Below are 19,438 nucleotides of genomic sequence, written 5' to 3'. Positions count from 1 at the left end.
GAGGAGGAACGGCGACCCGCCGGCCCCCGGGCGGCAGCGTCCCGCCAAGCTGCGGCGTCTCCCGGGGCGCGGTGACGCGGCTGCCGGCCGAGGAGAGGAAGGAGTGGGGTGGGTTTGACAGAAAACCGGTTTGGGGGGAATTGTGGTTTCCATTCCGGCAGCGGTAAGTGGGGAGAGGCAGGTTGCCTGCCTGCCTGCCTGCTGCTTTAACAAAGTACCTGACTTCTCCCGGCTCGTCCCGTGTTGCCGGTGCCGGGCAGGTGTGCTTGGTGTCGGGAGGGTGCGGGGCTCGGAGCGCCGGGCGCCGGGCGCCGAGCGCCTTGCTCTTACCCACGGTTCGGGTGGGGAGCGTGTTACTATGGTGAATCCCTTCTCTGCCGCGATCCAAAACTGTGAGCCTTTTGCAGAGAATTGCTCTTCCCCGGATTTACAGGCGGTTCTGGGGTATTTGACAAGTTTGGGGTTACCTAGCAGGAACTCCCGGTGTACCAAGTTGTGCCGAGTAACAGGTAGTGGTTATTTGGCTCCCAGTGCTCTTTAGGGAATAGGCGGTTACACCTGATTTAATGTCTCTCTAACTGCGGACTTTGAACAGATCCTGGAAGTGAGGTAGTGGTGCGCTGTGCTGTAAACCATCTCTCTGCTAAACTGAGCATCCTTCAGGGGTGGGTTTTTTTGTGTTCTCAAAATTTCCAGTTTCATTGCTATAGTAACAGCTGCTATGCTCATATGTTCTCTTGTGTGACATAAATAGATTTGAAGATAAATAGGATACATAAAGAGGTTTGGCTGTGTTTATCAGGCAGGTACACAAGTTTCCTACTGGAGTCGAAACCTCTTCTCATCCCCCTTTCTCCTCTCACCCATCTCCCATCCCCTGCTCCAGCAGTGGTTCCCATCCTATATAGTTCCACTGTGTCTAAACATACAGTTTAAATTAACTGATAACAAAACATAGTATTAATGTATCTCCTTGTAAGAACTGTTTGATGGGGATTTTTTTCCTATTTAAAGGGTGGGGATTTGAAAACTTTTTTTGGTTATGTAACGTTACATTTGAAGTTCAGCATGTGAACTGCTAAATGATGTCAAAAACAAGATCTCAGGACACTTACATCAATCTTGTCAAATATTCAGTCTCAAATTACAAAGTGGTTTATTTAGCAATTGTATTAGTATAATATTTAATAGCTGTGGCCAAGTGTGTTGGACTACAGTGGGGAGAAGGTATTATGCTGCCTTCGTAAAGTGGAAATGTAGAATTGCCACGGACTTTGTGTTTTAGGGAGTTTTGCAACTTCATCCTATAGCAAGAGTTGGTTGAGTCCAAATAGGCATGGAGGGAACTGTCAGCGTCAAAGGAACAGAGGATAATTCAGTTTAAAACTTAGATACCTGTGGGTATATAACTACCAGTATTTCCCTGATTTTTTTTTTCTTTACCTTTGTTCTAGAATAGAAGTCTTTGCTTCACAAAGTTTCTAACAGGCACAGTCCGTATTTCTCTTTATGTACTTTTAGCATTGGAATTTGTATTGGACTGGGAGTTTGGTTTTGGCTTTTGAAGAAGGCATCTTTTATAGCATTGCAGCATTAAACCTGTGATGATAGCTCAAAACTTGTTCTGTAGGGCTTAAGGCCCATCATGATGACTCTGAAGTGCTACAGTCTTAGAGAAGCTGCTCGTCCTATGCTAGACCCAAGTTGCAACATGGATTTGGACTTTTGGGGACTTTTTGGCCAATAGTGGTTGTACAGGTATTCCTAATAGGGTTTTCTACTTCAATTTGAATACAAGTTAAGAGACTAGCATTCATTTTCTTGGATTGCTTTTAAATAAAAGCTTTTGATAAGACTTCTTCTGCATCTTGGGTAACATAGGTGCTTCCCTCCCTCCCTGTTTTTAGGATCCACTGCGAGGAGTTGCTTGTCACTGATTTATGGCTCAGGTGAAAGAAAAGCTTATAGATACATGCATTTAAGAAATGGCTGGTGTATTTTTGTGTGGATTTTAGCATGGAAGGGGAATAGTGATTGATCCTTTGAACTTGCTATTAAGTTTGTAAAAATTAGTAAAGCAACACTAACTTTTCCAGCTGTTGCGCTAATCAGAACACAAGCTTCTGAGTTACTCTATCTCATAGGGGTTTGCTTTTAAGATATGCAAAAAAATCTCAGTGTCTTATTTTATAACAAATGGAAAATCCTGTAACTTGAATAAGTATTAGGTGACAGACATGCAGAGATAGTATTGCTACTTTAAAAAAAAAAAAAGTGGAAGCAACAGCTTGTTAGTAAATACCGGGTTTTTTTTCCAGGCTGGTGACAAGCCTTTCAAGTAGTCCCTGAAAGGAGCTCTACCACATGACCCATTCTTTTGCAAAAGTTTCCTATTGTGTGCTCCCACCCCTTATTTTCCATTACCATTCTGTAGCAGGGTCCCCGTGGCCTCCAGCCATCTCGGAGTTACACATTTGCTAGCAGTGTTAAGTGCCTGACTAATCTTCTAGACTTTCACTGGATTCACTGAAGTCAACTATACAGAGGCTTAAAATTAACGTATTCTGTAGATGTAATGGATGCTACTAAAGCAATCTTGGTTTTGTTTTGTGGCTTTTTTTCTATAGGCGTTTTTGCTCAGAACAGGTTTGGTATTTGAGCTGTAAGTAGAGTATATTATTGCAGGAGTTGTCCAGTCATTGTGTTAGAAATCAAACCCATTGAGAAGGACAGCAAAAAGCTAATGTTCAATAAATGAGATTTTTGCTTCTTGTTCACAACATCCAAAGATGGGTTGGTTGGTTTGTTTTTTTTTACTTCAAGAGAGGAGGAGGAGCAGTGGAGAGTAGTTGTCCCATTGCACTGATTGATGGTTTACCTACTGTGATTAATGTGAAGTTGCATTGGTAGGTATGTGTCATCATAGGGATGATGTTACTCAATGCAATCTTTTTTTATCTCCAGGAAGAAAACATATTTTTTGGTAGTAATTACTGGGGATAGAAATAATGCATTTCTTTTAATTTTTTTGCATAATATTAGAAATTTGTACTGGAGCTATCTAGTTCATGAATACTACTGGATCTCAGTGTGCTAAACAAACCCAAGTGATATCAGTACCAGGGCTAGATGTTTAAAAGACAAGACCTTCAGATCTGATCTTTTTTTTCTTTTTAATTGTAATTGAAAATGTGCAATACAAACACGGATTGCCCAAAACTGAATCTGTGTAAGATTCAATTGAAGAGATGGCATTATTTATATTAATTTCCTACAAACTCAATTATGAAACAACTTGAAATTATAAAACTAGCAATTCTTAGGCTGCATCCTGAATTTAAAATAAGACGTGCAACAGCATGCAATGACTCAGTTTTAACCGAGTAACCTTAGAAACGTCTTCAGAAATGGGTTTTAGTCTAGTTATACTTGAACTGCATGTATGGGTGTGTGTGTACGTGTGTATATAGTGGTTCTTGAGAGTGTTCACTTGCTGTGTTTATTCTTCGTCTAGCTGCTTCATTGGTATGATCTGCAATTACAGTTTTGGAAGTTGTTTTCCAATCTGCACTGCTCCAAAGCGTACTTGACTGACTGTTCAAGCAGCAATCTGAATCCAGAAAGCACGGTTTGTATATATCTTCTTGCAGCTTCTGCACCTGGACTGAGCTGTGGAGTGCTGCTGGGAGCCAAACTTGCCAAAGCAGCCCATTTTGCCTGGAAGGAGAAATGTGTAGGACAGCAGGCAGCAGAGATATGGGAAAATCCTTTCAGGAGGCAGGTCATCTCGCAGGTGCCCACTCTTCATGATCCTCTGAAGCATCTCCTGCAGGCCAGAATCACATAGACATAGACGATACTAAAGCAGTAGTGGGTTTGCTTAGGAGCAAAGGGAGAGGAGGCAGTGAAGGAGTGTTATTGAGGTAGTTTGTGCCTCAGGGCATGTGACAGGGGAGCAGCCCTGGTGTTGCAGAGCCACTCCTGCCTCTTCACCCGGGCTTACTGAAGACAAGGAACGCATAAGACAATGACAGGTAATTTTATGCGTTGCCTTATTACAAAAAAACTAAAAAGAAAATAAATATGCTTTGAAGACAGCATCATGCTCCGTCAGCTGTACTAAAAGGTTAGGTTTAAGAAATGAGTGTGAATCACTTTGTATAATGTTAGGTGGAAAGAATATTATGCAGCTACACTTCATGTGGTGGTGTTCCACTGGAACAAGAGCTGCAGCATCCCTCAGACAGCCCTGGTGCCACTGCTGAAAACTTCAGTGCTCAGCCTCGTGTTTGCAACCACACGCTTCTTTCAGGTCCTGGTAAAATAAAAAAGAAAAGGTATTTGTCCTTTCTGAGGTAGGACTGTTCGTATGCATGTGTAATATTAATACTAAAATAGCACTGGTTTGTAAAAATGTGGCATGGGTTAATATATAGAATATGTTTTCCACTCTTTATTGAGCAAAGAGTTCTAAGTTTATCGGGGTCTTAACTGGTTCCTTCTGCTCCTTCACCTGTCTTGTCTCGTTCTTCCCTCTTTTTGCTGCGGACGTTCCTTTTGTAGGTAAGGAAGGTACAAGCAAAGTGTTAACCTAGAGCCAAAGTGGATCTAAATCACCCCACAATTAAAAGTTCTTTGTGCCTAAAATCCCCACCTGAGACACAGGGCTGACCTGTCTAGATGTGATGTGCAGTTGTACTTCAAGGCCAAGTTGGATGAGGCTTTGGGCAACCTGGTCTAGTGGAGGGTGTCCCTGCCCATGGCAGGGGGGTTGGAACTAGATGGTCTTTGAGGTCCCTTTTAACCCAAACCATTCTATGATTCTGTGATTCTTTGGACAGGTGAGGAAGGAAAGTCTTTGGATTTTTTGGCTTTGGAACTTGGACTATCAGTACGATTGATCATAACAAAAAGGACATTCAGTTGTTTCCCTTAGCTATTTTTCTTGTATTTTTGAAGAATCCCGTGAGTATTTCTTTTATAGGGAGAACAAAATTGCTTCATTAATTTTATCCAAAATAGTTTTCTATAGATTTTTTCCTAAGTTTGTTTGTTTGTTTGTTTGTTCTTTTCATTAGCTAGAAAATTCCTTTATCTGCTATCAGAGCCTTTACACATGAGAACATTGTTAATGCCCTTTTGTTCTGGGACAGACAGTGCAGTCATAGGATAATTTTTTTCTCCTACTCTTGTTTGTTTTGATCCTCTTTCAGACAAGAAAACAAAACAAAATATTTTGAGGCATCTAGTAATATTTCAGTTATTAATCAGAGACTTAGAAAGATACCAATTTATAAGTTATTTGTTTCTGCATTGTAACCTGGAGGTTAGAAGTTCTGATGTTGGTCTTGGAGCTGATACACAACTTGATGTTCACTTTTCTTTGTTGCTACTTCTCCTTATTCCTTCAGCGATATTTATGTCATTAATTGTTACAACTGAAACATTTACAATAGTGCTCAATTCACACTTAAACGGTATTCAAAAAGGAGAGTCTACAGCAATAAAGTAGAAGAAATAAGACGGATGTCTTTGAAATATCTTATTGCCATGATTTTTGTTACTGTGTCTTTCAAATCTAGCTTACATGAAATAAATTTGCTCATAGGAGAGGGATAATTGACAAGAGCTGAAAATGGAGGCCCCATGGACATAGATATGTCTTTGAGCTAATGAACTTGAGCTTTGACTTCTTGTGTGAGCAAACGCTACAGATATCATAGAGCCATAGAATGGTTTGGGTTGGAAGGGACCTCAAAGATCATCTAGTTCCAACTCCTCTGCCACGGGCAGGGACACCCTCTACTAGACCATGTTGCCCAAAGCCCCATCCAACCTGGCCTTGAACACTTCCAGGGATGGGGCAGCCACAGCTTCTCTGGGCAACCTGTTCCAGTGCCTCACCACCCTCACAGGAAAGAATTTCTTCCTAATATCTCATCTAAATCTATCCTCTTTCAGCTTAAAGCCCTTACCCCTTGTCCTATCACTGCATGCTCTTGTAAAGCATCCCTCTCCGGCTTTCTTGTAAGCCCCCTTCGGGAAGGCTGCAATAAGGTCTCCCGGGAGCCTTCTCTTCTCCAGGCTGAACAACCCCAACTCTCTCAGCCTGTCCTCACAGGAGAGGTGCTCCAGCCCTCTGATCAGCTTCACGGCCCTTCTCTGGACTCACTCCAACAGCTCCATGTCCTTCTTGTACTGGGGACCCCAGAGCTGGAGGCAGTACTCCAGGCGGGGTCTTGCAAGAGTGGAGTAGAGGGGCAGGATCACCTACCTCGACCTGCTGGCCACACTTCTTTTGATGCAGCCCAGGATATGGCTGGCCTCCTGGGCTGCAAGCATACATTGCTGGGTCATGTCCAGCTTTTCATCCACTGGTTACCCCCAAGTCCTTCTTGGCAGGGCTGCTCTCAATCCCTTCATCCCCCAGCCTGTAGATGTGCTTGGGATTGCCCTGACCCATGTGCAGGACCTTGCACTTGGCCTTGCTGAACTTCATGCGGTTCACGTGGGCCCACCTCTCCAGCCTGTCAAGGTCCCTCTGGATGGCATCCCTTCCCTCCAGTGTGTCGACCACACCACGCGGCTTGGTGTCATCGGCAAACTTGCTGAGGGTGCACTCGATCCCGCTGTCCATGTCACAGACAAAGATGTTGAACAGTGCTGATCCCAGTACCAACCCCTTGAGGAACGCCACTCGTCACTGGTCTCCTCTTGGACATCGAGCTGTTGACTGCAGCTCTTTGAGTGCGACCATCCAGCCAATTTCTATATGTCCAAACTTGAGTCCTGTTCTCATACTGACTATAACCTTTCCTTTTGCTTCCTGTTCTTGGTATGGGAAATGATTTGACTGATCCTTCTGATGGTCTTTGAGCAGTGTGAAATGTAATAATATTGCAAAATAGAAGCTTTTAGGCAAAGAAAACCTGTATGCAGCATTGCTGAAAATAGATTCAACTGGTATGAAGCTGCAACTATTTTAACTGACTGTGGGAAGCTTGAGTGGCAGTGGCTGTTTCTGGGCTTTTAGGTGAATGTAACATCAGATACGCTTCTGGTTAGTACTGAACCTCGTGCTGTTGCTTGTTACCACACAACCGGGCGTGCAGTTTCTGGCCTCTGGTCCTGGACTTCAGCAGTGTGCCTAAGAAGGCCAGGATACAAATGGAAGCATGCAAGCCACTAGAAGGAATTTCTTAAGCATCAGAGCAGAGTTTAAAAAGTCTGTGCTTGTATACCTGCTAAAAAGCACAAGAAGGAGTTGAAGTTGGCAAAAAGCTAGAGTCAGTGTCTGTAACTGAAAGATGATTAATCCAAGGAGCTGGAATTCTTCTGTCAGCTTTTCATGGCTGCTGAAATCCAATGAAATACGTGAAGTTGAAGAGCAGTGTTTGGGAGCTTACCTTTTTTTTAGAGCAATGGAAATACATTAGCTAGTGTTGGCACTCCAGTTCATACAGCCGTGTCTTGCTTATGTTGATTTGTATTTTTAGTGTGTGAGATTACAGGAAGAGGCTGGGGCCTCAGGAACTGTGGTATGCCTAAACTTCTGGGTCTGGGTCTTGAGGGCGTGCTAATGAGGCTGAGTCATGTCTGTGCCTGTTACCACCCCTTTTACCCTCAGGTCTGAATGGTGTCCTCACATACCTGTTGTCCTCTTCAGTGGCCAGGAGCATGATTCTGGGTCCTCCCAAAGGTCTTTGGCCTCGAACTCACTTGTTCAGAGCAGAAGAGAGTGCTGTTGTATGGGACAGGGAGTATTAGGCAAGGGGAAGGTCCCCTTCCACTCAAATTTCTGATACCCAGGCTTTTGTGGCATCAGTGAAAATATTTGCTTGTGCTATGTGATCTAAATTGGGATGACTATGTTCGTCTCGCTTGTGCACTGGGCAAAGGCAGCACATGTGGAAGCTCAGGGTCTGAAACTCCACTGCAAGACCTTATCCAATAGCCTGTAAATGTTTGTCACAAAATTTGCAATAAATAGTGACACATCTTTCGTCCCTCATGATCTTCGGATATTTAAGAGAAGTGAGAACATGCCCTTCATTTTTACTGTGGTGGAAAACTTCATCCTTTCCAGTTGCTGTGGCACACAAACTGTTTGCAGTAGATGGAGTAGGGGAGATCTGGAAAGTCAGTACACTGCTCATCAGTAATGTAAGCATTCATTTGTTGGGATATCTAATAGCTTTTTGGTGGTTGTGTGCGCACAGCAGCTTTGAAGCAGTGCAGGTACCTCTGATCAAACATAAAGCAACTAACTATGGCAGGAAGAAGATTGCAAACTGGGGAGGTGAGGAAGGCTCCCTTTATTTAAGGCCAAAACTTGGAAGGGGAGCTACCCGTGCTGAGATGCAATGTACTCACAGGTAAAATACGTTAGCTGTTAGTGGTGGCTGCCAGAAACCGCACTGCACCAAATTCACTCTATGAGCAATCATGGGAGCTAAATGAGGCAATTTTTTTTTAATTGTAGGGTCAAACTTGAAGATCACCTAGGTATGGACCCAGAACAGACAGAATACTTGTTTTTATAAAAGTGGTATTACAGAGGGCAGAGAGATATTGTCTAATGATAATGAATTCATGGAACTGTATATTATCATAAGTGGGTAGAAGCAAAAGTCAGAATTTAATACGCCGAAACGAGAAGGACCAAGTGATGACTAATCTTACAATTATAAGGCATGGCATATGAAGCTGCCAGTTGGATGACATAGATTTTTAATAAGTACATCAAGTTGCAACTTGTAGCGTGTAAGGAAAGAATAGAAAAGTGCCATATTAATTTGAATACAAGTGGTCTTAAATCTCAGGCACTTTTCTGAGGAATGTTTTGCATACGCTTTTCTGTATTTATCTCTTCCATAGGGTATGTCTATATCTTGCCTTTTGGCCCCTCACCCTCCCCCTCCAACCCAGGTGTGAACCATCCCTTTTATCAGCTAGCCAGCTGTGCTGCTGTCCTCTCGGGCAGTAAAAGCTTTTGATCATAGGACTAACGCTCTCCCTGGGTTTAACGAGTGTTGCCTGGGAGGAAAGCAGGGATGGGGAAGGAGCTGTTGCCCTCTGATACTGGGGCAGATTTTCTGCAACTGGAGAGCAAAAGGACTCCTCTCCATGGGGTCCTTCCCTGAGCATCCCAGTTCAGCAGGGATGCAGTCATGTTTGTGTTTGCTCACCAAAAGGTGCCATGAGCTCTTCAAAGGCTTTGTCTGAAAGTCCTGGGAGTGTGATCTGCGAAGGAGGGTGAGTTGGACTCTTTCAGATATTTGGGGGGCAGAGGGAGAGAAGGTGGAGGGAGATGAGACAACAGCCCTTTGCACGTTTGGGACTAACATGTCCTGAAGAAAGGGAGGACTGAGTAAAAGAAAAATTGCAGACCAGCTAATCTCAGGGCTTTGTTGGACATTACAACAAAAGCTGATAGAAAGGATAATGCAAGACGTGAAGGTGGTAAATGGTTAATGGGATAATTTGCAACGTAAGTTCACCAAAATCAGATTGTGCTGGAATAACCTACTTACTGACCTTTTCTTAGATTATGTCTGATGTCTTTCTGTTTCCTGTAAGGGCTCTGAGCACGCACTTTCTGTAGTGCCACTTGGGAAATGTGTAGTTAAGCTAGAGAAGATGGATATTCTTGCAAGAGTGTAGTTGGGCAAGGATCTGGGCAAAGCAGCATTGTCAGTTTGTCATTTTGAGAATGAAATTAATGGAAAGGCAGGATGTTACTAATAAAGTCCTGCAAGGGGAACTCTTTCGGCCACTTGAAAATTGCTTTTTCATTTTATTATCTTGGCACTAAACCCTGAAATATGCCAAGGAAGCTTTTTAATAGTGGAATTTTCTGAAGAAAGGAAGGTAATTCTTGGGTAGAAAGAGTTTTGCAGATCAGAGGGAGAGAATAGAATTGGAGCCAAGCTAATAACGTACCTAATAGCTATTTACAGATTAAGGATCTTTGGCTGAAAACAAGAGTAGGAAAAGACCTGTGTGACCTGCTTGACTGCAGTACGTCTCAGCGACCTGTAGTAGGAACATAATAGAATATTTCACGGCCTAATCACATAACAAGCGAAATTGGGAGCGTTAGGTATGGTTAGGACTTCATCTGGGGAACTGTATACAGCTGTGACCCTCTGTGGGCCCTTCTTCTCTCCTGAACTGATCTGCCTGGATAATCATGAAATTAAGCCGCCTGTTGTACATAGACCCGACTTAGTGTGTTTCCCTCTTTTCTTAACAGAGGAAGGGCTGCTAGCTTACGTAGCTGCTATTAGTAAATGGATGTTATACATCGAGACTGCTGAATCCTGGTCAGAATAAGGAACTTGATGAAGGATTTGCCGGCCTTTTTTCAAAGACAAGATCAGTCAAGTCCCTGGCAGCTTTTAAGATAGCAGCATCTGACCAAGGAGGGAGTGAGGGCAAAAGATACCATATGAGTGGCTTGTTTTCAGCAGCAGGCTTTGCTTTTAGGGCTTTGACTAACCAGCCACGATGTGTTTGGCTTGTATGGAGTCACATTTCCCTCGAAGAACTGAAACTGGTAGCCATGTTGAAGATCGAGTGACTCATGAGCCATGGTTGCACTTTGTCTGGTCCCTGACCAAGCTTCAAAGTTTTCAAGGCTTATTCATCAAAATTTTGCATTTCTTTTAGTCTGAAGTTGGAGTTGTTGTCTAGCTCACGTCATCCTTGTCTGTGTTGCACCTTGAGCTGCTTTTGGCAAGAATCTGAAGCTAATGCTGAACATAACTGAGCAGTCTTCTCCAAAGTGATCTAATTTGTGTCCTGCCCTGCTTAAGATCCTATCTTGTGAGTCTGGGAATTCAAGGATTAAGTGTCTTAGCTGAGAATCTCTTTCTCTCTGAAGTTTATCAAGATTGTGATGGATTGCACGTCACTGCTTTTCTCAGTCTGCAGTAGGTTTCAGACTGCTTTTGTATAATCAGGCAAAACTCAGTGCAAATGTCTTCAGCCAGCCATGTGATCGCGGAAGTGTTGGTTTCACAGGTGAGGCAACCATTTGAGATGCAAATGATGCCGATTTGCATTTATGAATAACCAGGAACTAATTGTGGGACAGTTCAGAATCCCTCAAGTGTTTGTCACCTTTGGACTAACACGCATCTCATTCTTCTAATTGAAAGCACTGTTAAAGCCCTTTTTGAAGCTGAACCCTTCCAGTGGTTTATTGCAAACTGCTGTGAACACATTGCTTATGTTTCTTATCCTAGGTCTGCTTTCCTTTTGCCGGTGACCTTCTGGTCACCATTTGTCTCTTGCAGTATTTGTGATGGCTGTGTCTTTTGAGCATGGAGCCCCTGCTTGAGTGACAGGACTCTTTCAGCTTACAGTCCTTTCCTTGCCATGCTTTTCAGGGATAATCTGAATTTGTGAGATTTATGGCACGTTGCAAAATCTGTTGTGCTGGTTTTGCTTCTTGTCTTGTCTTGTCTCTTTTTTTTTTTTTTTTTTTTGCTTTAACTAAGTTTGTGGGAAAAAATCTATAGCCATCCATTTCCTTTTTTCCTTGCTGTTTGTTGTGGAAGGATTTATGTAAGATATTTTTCTGAGTTTTTGGAAGTTGGATACTAAGCGCTTACTATTGTGTGATTGCTATATTAGTAAGCATAATGAATTAAGAGAGAAAACTTTATTTTATGGGATACAATGATTATTCCAGCATAAACTTTGTTTAAATCCTTAAGCTCCTCATGATCACAGTGTTAACAGCATTATTCTTCTTTGTCTCTACATTCAGCATTTCTTTTTTTTTTAAAATTTATTTAGAGCAAGCTTGTTAGGATTGCTTTAGATTATAATGATTTTAATAATAGATTGCTTTAAGTGTTTTAGCAGAGGTCTCGATATATATGTGATAGGAACAACCTAAAACCAGCTTGAGTAATGCTATGATCTATTGAACATAATTGTAAAAGTGGATAATTGCTGGTCTAAACTTTTTTACAGGCATAACTAAATTCTTTAGTTAGATTGTATTCAAATTGATTATGTATACATTTAACAAAATCTCTATGTTTTCACTCTTGTATTTTAAAGGCAATGAGTCTCAAATTGATAGTGAAAACTTGATGAGTCATATACTGTGTTACAGAATATCCAAAGAGATCTTCCCTTTCTTAAATGTGGCATTGAAAGACAAAAATAATGAATGCCGTTTGTTTTCGGGTCCCCCCCCCCCCCGAAATGTCACAGACATATACTTCAGGTCTTGGTGAATTCTAGAAACCGGGGATTGCAAGCAAATGCTCATTGAGGACAAGAAAGCCGCTGGGAGGAGAAAATGTTTAATATTCTATCAAAGATGACTTTACATAAAAGAACAAATGCTATCTGATGCTTTTCTCCATTCTCTCAGTGAAATGCAAGTTTGAGTACAAAGTGTTACAGATAAAATCTCCCAAAGTTAATATTGTTCACATGTCTAATAATATGCAATCTCATTGTAAAAGGAATAACGAAAGATAAGTTGCAAACACTCTTCTGTGGGCAAACCCCAGACATAGTGTCTTGGATTTCAACTGCATGTATCAGAGACTGGAACATAGATTTGCAAAAGAAGTATGCACAATATTCATCATAAATGAACACTTTTTTTTAAAAGATGCACGCATGGTCAGGATTCATTGGAACTACCTATTTGCATTTGCCCTGTGAGTGTGAAAACCACGTGTTGGAACTGTGAAGTCCCAGGAATGACAGTACAATTAGATCAAAAATTCAGCTAGCAAAAGCTAGCTGAGGAATACTGTAGGTGGACAGACTTGACACTTCATTACCCAAGCGAGTTTTGTTTTCTGGTGTTACCCTTCCCACAGTGTTACACAGCAACTGTTCTCCCTTTGGGGGGGGAGAACTGTTCCACAACACGCATTCCTTAACAAATTTTCTGTGCCAGTCTTGAGGCCTTCACTTCTAGTTGGATTTAAACTGTAGATACTCTTTCTGTTCCGTGTTCAGGGAGCAGTCGATGCGGGAAGGCTTTCCCCTTCCCCCTGCACCAGAGCTGCTGTGAGAACTTGCTCCGTTGAAGGTTGACTGAGCCGATGCTCGGTTTGGGGGAAGGGTTGTGAGTTGCTGGGTTTTTTAGATGCTGTGCTTTTCCACGATGTTAAACATGATCAGAAAGTTAAGTTTTCACTGGCGGGCATCGGTGGAATCGTGCCTGATTTGTTTTTCTGGAGGCAGCAATGCTTTTTAGCAAATCATTCTTGCTGCTGGAAGCGGCCTCTAGCCCTGCAAAGATCTGTGGGGTTTTGGATGTTTGGTCTACGCCGCTGCTTAGCGGGCAGAAATGGGGTCCCCGAGTCTGCCTTGATATGGCCTCGTGCCTCGGGGAGGAAGGAGGACCCAGCTTTGGGGAATTAAAGGCACACTGTTCTTTGGAGTTGCAGTCCTTGTCAGAGAAGTGCTGACTGTAGGGTTTCACAAAATATCCCATAGAAGTGGTGGGGGTTTTTTCTGGATATTTACTTCTGGGGCACGTCTCGCCGAATGCACTGGTGTTTCCGTTGCTTTACTTGCCGAGTTGCATGTATTGCCACAGCACCTGCTTTAGCATAGAGCCCGTGGTGCAACACAAGCTTTTACAATTCACGATTTGAAATAATAAACTTTTATCTTTTCTAAGATGAAGACGTTTAGCAACACTTCCAAGAAGACCTCTTCTGCTACAAAGCCTTGATGCTATTTTCAATTGTCGCGAAGCCGTGGTGAGCTATCGGAGCAGCACGTGCGCGGCTGCTTGGCATAACACCCTCCTATTGCCTCTCGCACCCTCGGCCAGCACCGTTAGTGAGCAGGGAAGTTAGAAACAGTGATTTGGATCGCCGGATAGCAGTATCTCTTCCCATCGTGCATAGGACTTCTTTCCCCTTTTTTATAAAATGTGCAGGGTTGAGGGGAAGGGAAGAGGCAGAGCTTAAGAGGGGGGGGAAGCACCCAGTGTGATCATTCAGTTAATAGTGTAAAAATAAAAATTAAAAAATTTATCTATCATTTGCTGCCTTGCTAAAGGCAAGTCGTTGTTGGTGCATGGTAGCAATTGGTTTGGGGGAGTTTTTGGTTTTGGTTCTTTCTTCAGTGACAGTTCCCTAGATCAGAAATGAAATGGGAATTATCTCCCTGAACTTGTCTGTCACATTTAATCTGCTGTTTCTTCCTGGCTATCTTTGCCTCTTATCTCTTTGCTCCTACTCACACTTCTCTTCTTCCACTAACAATTTTTTTTTTTTTTTTTGATAAAATGTTTTAAGTAGGTGAATGCTTTTCAACAGAATGAGGACAGTAGGAGGAAAAAGAAAATGCTTATGAGGCAACACAAATTTACATTGTGGGGTTTTTTTCTGTTTTTCCTAGACTCGTAGAATTAAAATAACTGGTACAATACTTTGCAGGAAAGTCACATTGCATGACTAGAAAGTAAGCATAGACAACTTAAGAAAATATTTTTAGTTTTATTTCTCTTTTAAATATACTTAGGAGTGTAATTAATTTCAATACTTGTTTAAAAACTAGTTTAAATGGGATAAAAAAAAATCCAGATACTTTTTATAAGACTTTATACTCTTATAAACTTTATGAAATGATTTTTAAAGTTTATTTTGGGCTCATTTATTACACTTAAAATCTTTTTTTCCTTCGCCCCCTCCCCCTCCCTTATTTTTAGCGCTGATGTGAAACGTGCTAACCCTAGGTCAGAGGCTGGTTTTGCAGTGTCCCTTAAGCAGCCAAAGCCAATCTGTTTTGAGGAGACTTTCCTAAGATTAAGTAATCTGATTAATGGACAAATTATGTCTGGGAAATTGGACAGTGTGAGCCATACTGCTGAACGTGACAGTATCCTGACAGTGAAACTGCTAATAGGTTTGACAGTGCAATGATAGTTTACAAGAAATACTCCAGGCTGTGCAGCATATTACACTTTAATCTTTTAAGTAGAAAACCTGAGGAAAAGCAGTCTAGGATACTGAGAGGTGAGGCAAGTCTGTTCCTTCAGTTCTGGGGGCTTGTATGTTGTAGCACATACAGCTTGTATGTTGTAGCACATATATGTCGTGGTGATCTCCTGTGCTGTGGACTGGGGATACCAGACTGGCATGTTCATTTTTCTTTGGGACGCCCAGAGTTGGACATAAGTTGAGAGGCATCACGTGTAATCAGTCAATTCAGTGATGGCGTTATTTCCTTCTTTGTACAAATAGTCCTGAGTCATGGACAGAATAGTGTAGTGAGAATAGAAAAAAAGTATAAAGACAAAAATGAGTTTAATTCTGAACATTCATTAGTTATTCTTTAATTTTAATATTTGGGGAAAGAAAAACCTCAGACCCAAATTGATACATTTGGGGGGGGGGGTGTGTGCCTGTAAAATCTAAACAGGTAAGAAACCTGTGTTTAAAAAAAAAACTCTAAACCCAATTAAAAGGAATTCACCCCAGACTGTGTTTTGGTTCTGGCGAATGCAGATCGTTGGCATGCTGGAGACACAAGCTGACATACCCAAGGTGTGCATTAGCTGGTACTGCCATATGGCCTCTCATGTCTTACTGGCTAATTTAACCATCTGTCATGTCTTAACAATTTGTATTTGCTTTCAGTATTTAAGTTAGATATGTTTTCTTCTCGTTGGTACCATACTTTTCATCACACAGTGCTGATATATTCCCATTATTTGAGTTTTATTAGTTTTATTTATAGTAACATTTGTTGTAGATCATGCTGTCATTTTCCAATGTTGTGAGTAGAAGATGCATGTATTCAGACAAGCATTTTGGAAAAGTTTCTGCATAAATTTTTGGCAAAAGAAGTCAATATCAAAATTCTAGCTATGAGTGTTTGATTCGTTCTCCTTCTTCCCCCTGTTCACTTCTAATTCTACACTTGGATTCACATCAACTTCTTTACTACATAAAATAAACCAGGTTAGTGCCTGTAAGATAGATTACATCTGAGTTCAGAGTAAAAATCGTACTATTCATGCCCTCTTTCTCACACGTTGCTTTTTCAGATTTACAGTGAAGCTATGACCTGATGTACTCTATATTTTATTTTTTTTTTATATGGACAGTAGAATTTCAGGGCAAGCATCTAAGAGAAATTAATGTCAAAAAGGGTTTTCAGCCTTGATGTGCCATTTAAATCAAGAAGTTCTTTCAGTCCTTGGAAAAGCATGCAGCATACCAAAGCTACAAAATTGCAGTGATTCTCTTCTAGTTTTTGTACCTGCAGTCTCTTGTCTCACTGATGGGCTTATTACAATTTTACCATCATGTGGGGTCAGTTTTTCTTGTGGGTTGTTTTTTTTTTTTAATTTGTAATCTAAGAAAAACTCGGCGCAAAATACATGAGCAATGCTCTCATTATATTTGAAATTAAAAATCTATACAGCCAGTTGTGGATGGTCAATCCTCTTTGTTAGAGAATCAAATTTCCTGAGTGCAATGTGTTATAGTGTGTTCAGAGTCTGAGTTTGATAGTTAGAGCCTCAGGTAGCCAGAGGTATACTACATGTTGAAATGTGCGGGGTTGCAACCAAGTTAAGTGGTGCAAGCACGTTACTGATAAGTGGTAATATAATGGTCATTGTGCTTCATCCTCAGCCCACGTCTCATTAATGATGTTCCTGAATGGAACATAAGGAAACTGCTTAACAGGACTCTTGATTAATCTATTTTGTGATGGAGGATTTTTAAATGAGGGCTGAATGGTTTTTCTGGTCAAATCTGGATGTTTTTCTTCATGTTGAGATAATCACTTGCATATTTCATGTTTCCAATGAGCTCTTAAATCCTGGAGAGGAGGGCAATACCATACATTCTTGATATTAGAGATGTTTGGAGAGTATCATGAATTTGTAGGGCTCCTCCTTTGGGCTGCAGCAAGGCAGGATGACCGCTTGTAAAGGCTTTCACAGGAGGCACAAATAAAAACTGCTCAGGCTTTATTAAAGGATATGCAAATGCCTGTGTATCCATTTGTTTGAATAGTTTTAATGTCTTCAGTTTCTTGAAATGAAAAATGCTGCCAATATAGTGGTTTACTTTATTGACCTAAACTGTCAGATTAGCAGTGTCATTCAAATGTGTCTGTTGTGTTTATTTCCATGACAGCCTGAGCAAGCTTTGAAGAGCAATTAGGGATTATTTTGTGTATTTCTCTCATGTTAAACTTGTCTGATTACAGTATTTTTCTTCCTGTGGAAAGTGAGACTTTGTCAAAAAACCACGTTTTCCTAGGAAACAACCATTTCCCTATACTACTGAGGAACATACCAGAATAATTTAGAAACCTTCAGCTAGTAGGGTTTGTTTGTTGGGGTTTTTTAAGTGTAAAGGGTGGAGATCATCTTTTTGATCCAATTAGGTAGGACTACAATCTTCCTGGGTTCTTTCTATTGCCCATCTTGAATGTGGGTTTAGAGCAAAGGTGGTGGGAATGTGATATCTTCATCTGATAAAACTTCTGGCCGGTTCTAGGTTATCATCATTGCCCTAATCTGATTCACTTGGCTGGGGGCTCACCAGATACCCGTGCTGGAGCCTGACCACGGTCGGTCTACTTTTACAGACTCCAGAGATGCAGAAGAAGGGGCATTCCACTTTCTATCAGGTTTCAGTTTTGGAGACTTCAGGAGACAGAGAAGACTCTTTTCTGTATGCTTTGTTCTTAGAGTTAATCAGTTTCTGTTTAAAAGAATAAATGTACCCCATTTTGATTTTTTTTTGTTTTTTACTTGTCTGCTTCACTTTTGATGCCTCTTGCAGCTATTCTGGAGCCTTTTAGTCTTCTCCATACTTTCTGCTGTGATGCATCTCCAGCACTGCAATCAAATAATTTCTCAGTCTTTTGTGAAACTAAAGATTGGACTGTTTGAGCAATTAATTATCAAGTGGTTTCTTCAGCCCCTAAAAAATGGTTTAGCTGCTCTTGATGGTTTTGGTTTGGTTTTTAATCTAGAAGGGAGAAAAAACTGCACTCCTTCACAACCATGGTCATAAGAGTTCTGTTTCTACTCTGATGCTAAATACATCATCTGTAATTAACGGCTTGCAGAACTGTAAATGTAATAATGACCTGTCTTTGAATGGGTTTGATGCCTTATACTTCCCCAAAGGAAAAATAGCATTGCAGCTATTCCTATAATAGGAAGGGGGATGAGTCCATTTTCAGAATATGTAGGAGAGTTGTGTGTGGCCTTGGTACACATCACGGCTTTGGTTTCAAGCAACCCAGAGTGGTGCAGCGTTATTAGTGGGGTGAAGGGGTGGCGGCTGGCTGAGAACAGGCTTTGGACAAGTGCAGGTTGGGTTGATCCACGTGTACGTGATGCCTCTAGGTTTAGGGAAAACACTTCTGAGGGCGATGAGCCTCCTTGAATGCGAGGACGCTAATGGGCCTTGGTAATCCGATGTTTTATTGCTTCCTGGTAGGATATTGATTGCTGCTTTTCCGTTCTGACCTTGTTGCTTTTCCAACCTCTGTGAGCTTTAGACTGCATTAATGCAAGGTTTTTTTGAAGCAGATGATACGGATCAGCTTGCAGCTTCACGTAGTAAAGGATGTAGCTGTTTGCTGCTAACCCAAGATGCAGGCAGGAGGTGTGATATACCTCTCTGTTTCTCTGTGGCATCAGTTCTTTGAGTTCACAGTCTTTGTTTTGATTGTCTTAACCATCTTTTCAGTGTCTTCCAAAGTAGCAGCAAAAGACAGTGGAGGGGCTGAGTGTGTAGATGAGGTAGGATCCAGTTGTCTGAAATCCATCACACTTCCTGCTTTTAAGATATAAAAATCTACAAGTCTTGCTGACTTCAGCTGTAATCGTGTGTTAGTTTTTCTGAAAGTTACCTGTTTGAGCTTTACTGGATATGATAGAGCACTGGCAACAAAGATAACTTGGTATAATAGCCCTTGGTTAGTTGATTTAATATTTAAATAAAACATGCAATAAACACCCGTTGTCCTAAGTTGAGACTTGAGTAAATCAATACATGTAAGAATTTTAAAAGTGATGGAAAAGAGATTTTAATCGAAAACAGAACTTGCTGTTCCAGTTTTTGAAATACCAACTTAATAGAAACATTTAAGAATTATGGTGGTGTTCTGTCTTTTTATGTATTTTTAAACTAGGTTTAAGAACTTTAAAGGGTACTAGTATTTTGTGTTTATTTCCAAACTATCAGATATCAATATTTAGTGTAGTGAAATTACATATTTAGGTCTGTAGAAAAGAATCAGTTTTGCTTGAAATGAAAGGTGTTCGAGACATGCTCTAGAAAGTGTATTTGTGGTCTGATGGCTTTAATTTCTGAGATTTGAGAGTGGTTATGTTTTTAAAAAGAAATTATTGTAATTACCTGTTGAAATATTTGTTTCCTTGAAATGTTAGAGGGATTGTGACAGT

General features: G+C 41.2%; 1 protein-coding gene across 6 annotated transcripts in view; it reads left to right on the top strand.

The window, feature by feature from the left end:
• Positions 1-19,438, top strand: part of CTNND2 (catenin delta 2) — a 691,690-nt gene that overhangs the window by 397,611 nt on the left and 274,641 nt on the right. The window lies entirely within an intron of this gene.

The sequence above is a fragment of the Grus americana genome, chromosome 2 (assembly GCF_028858705.1).
Source record: "Grus americana isolate bGruAme1 chromosome 2, bGruAme1.mat, whole genome shotgun sequence".
NCBI classification, from domain to species: Eukaryota; Metazoa; Chordata; class Aves; order Gruiformes; family Gruidae; genus Grus; species Grus americana.
Note: the sequence above shows the minus strand (reverse complement) of the source record. Positions and strands in the feature narration are given on the sequence as shown.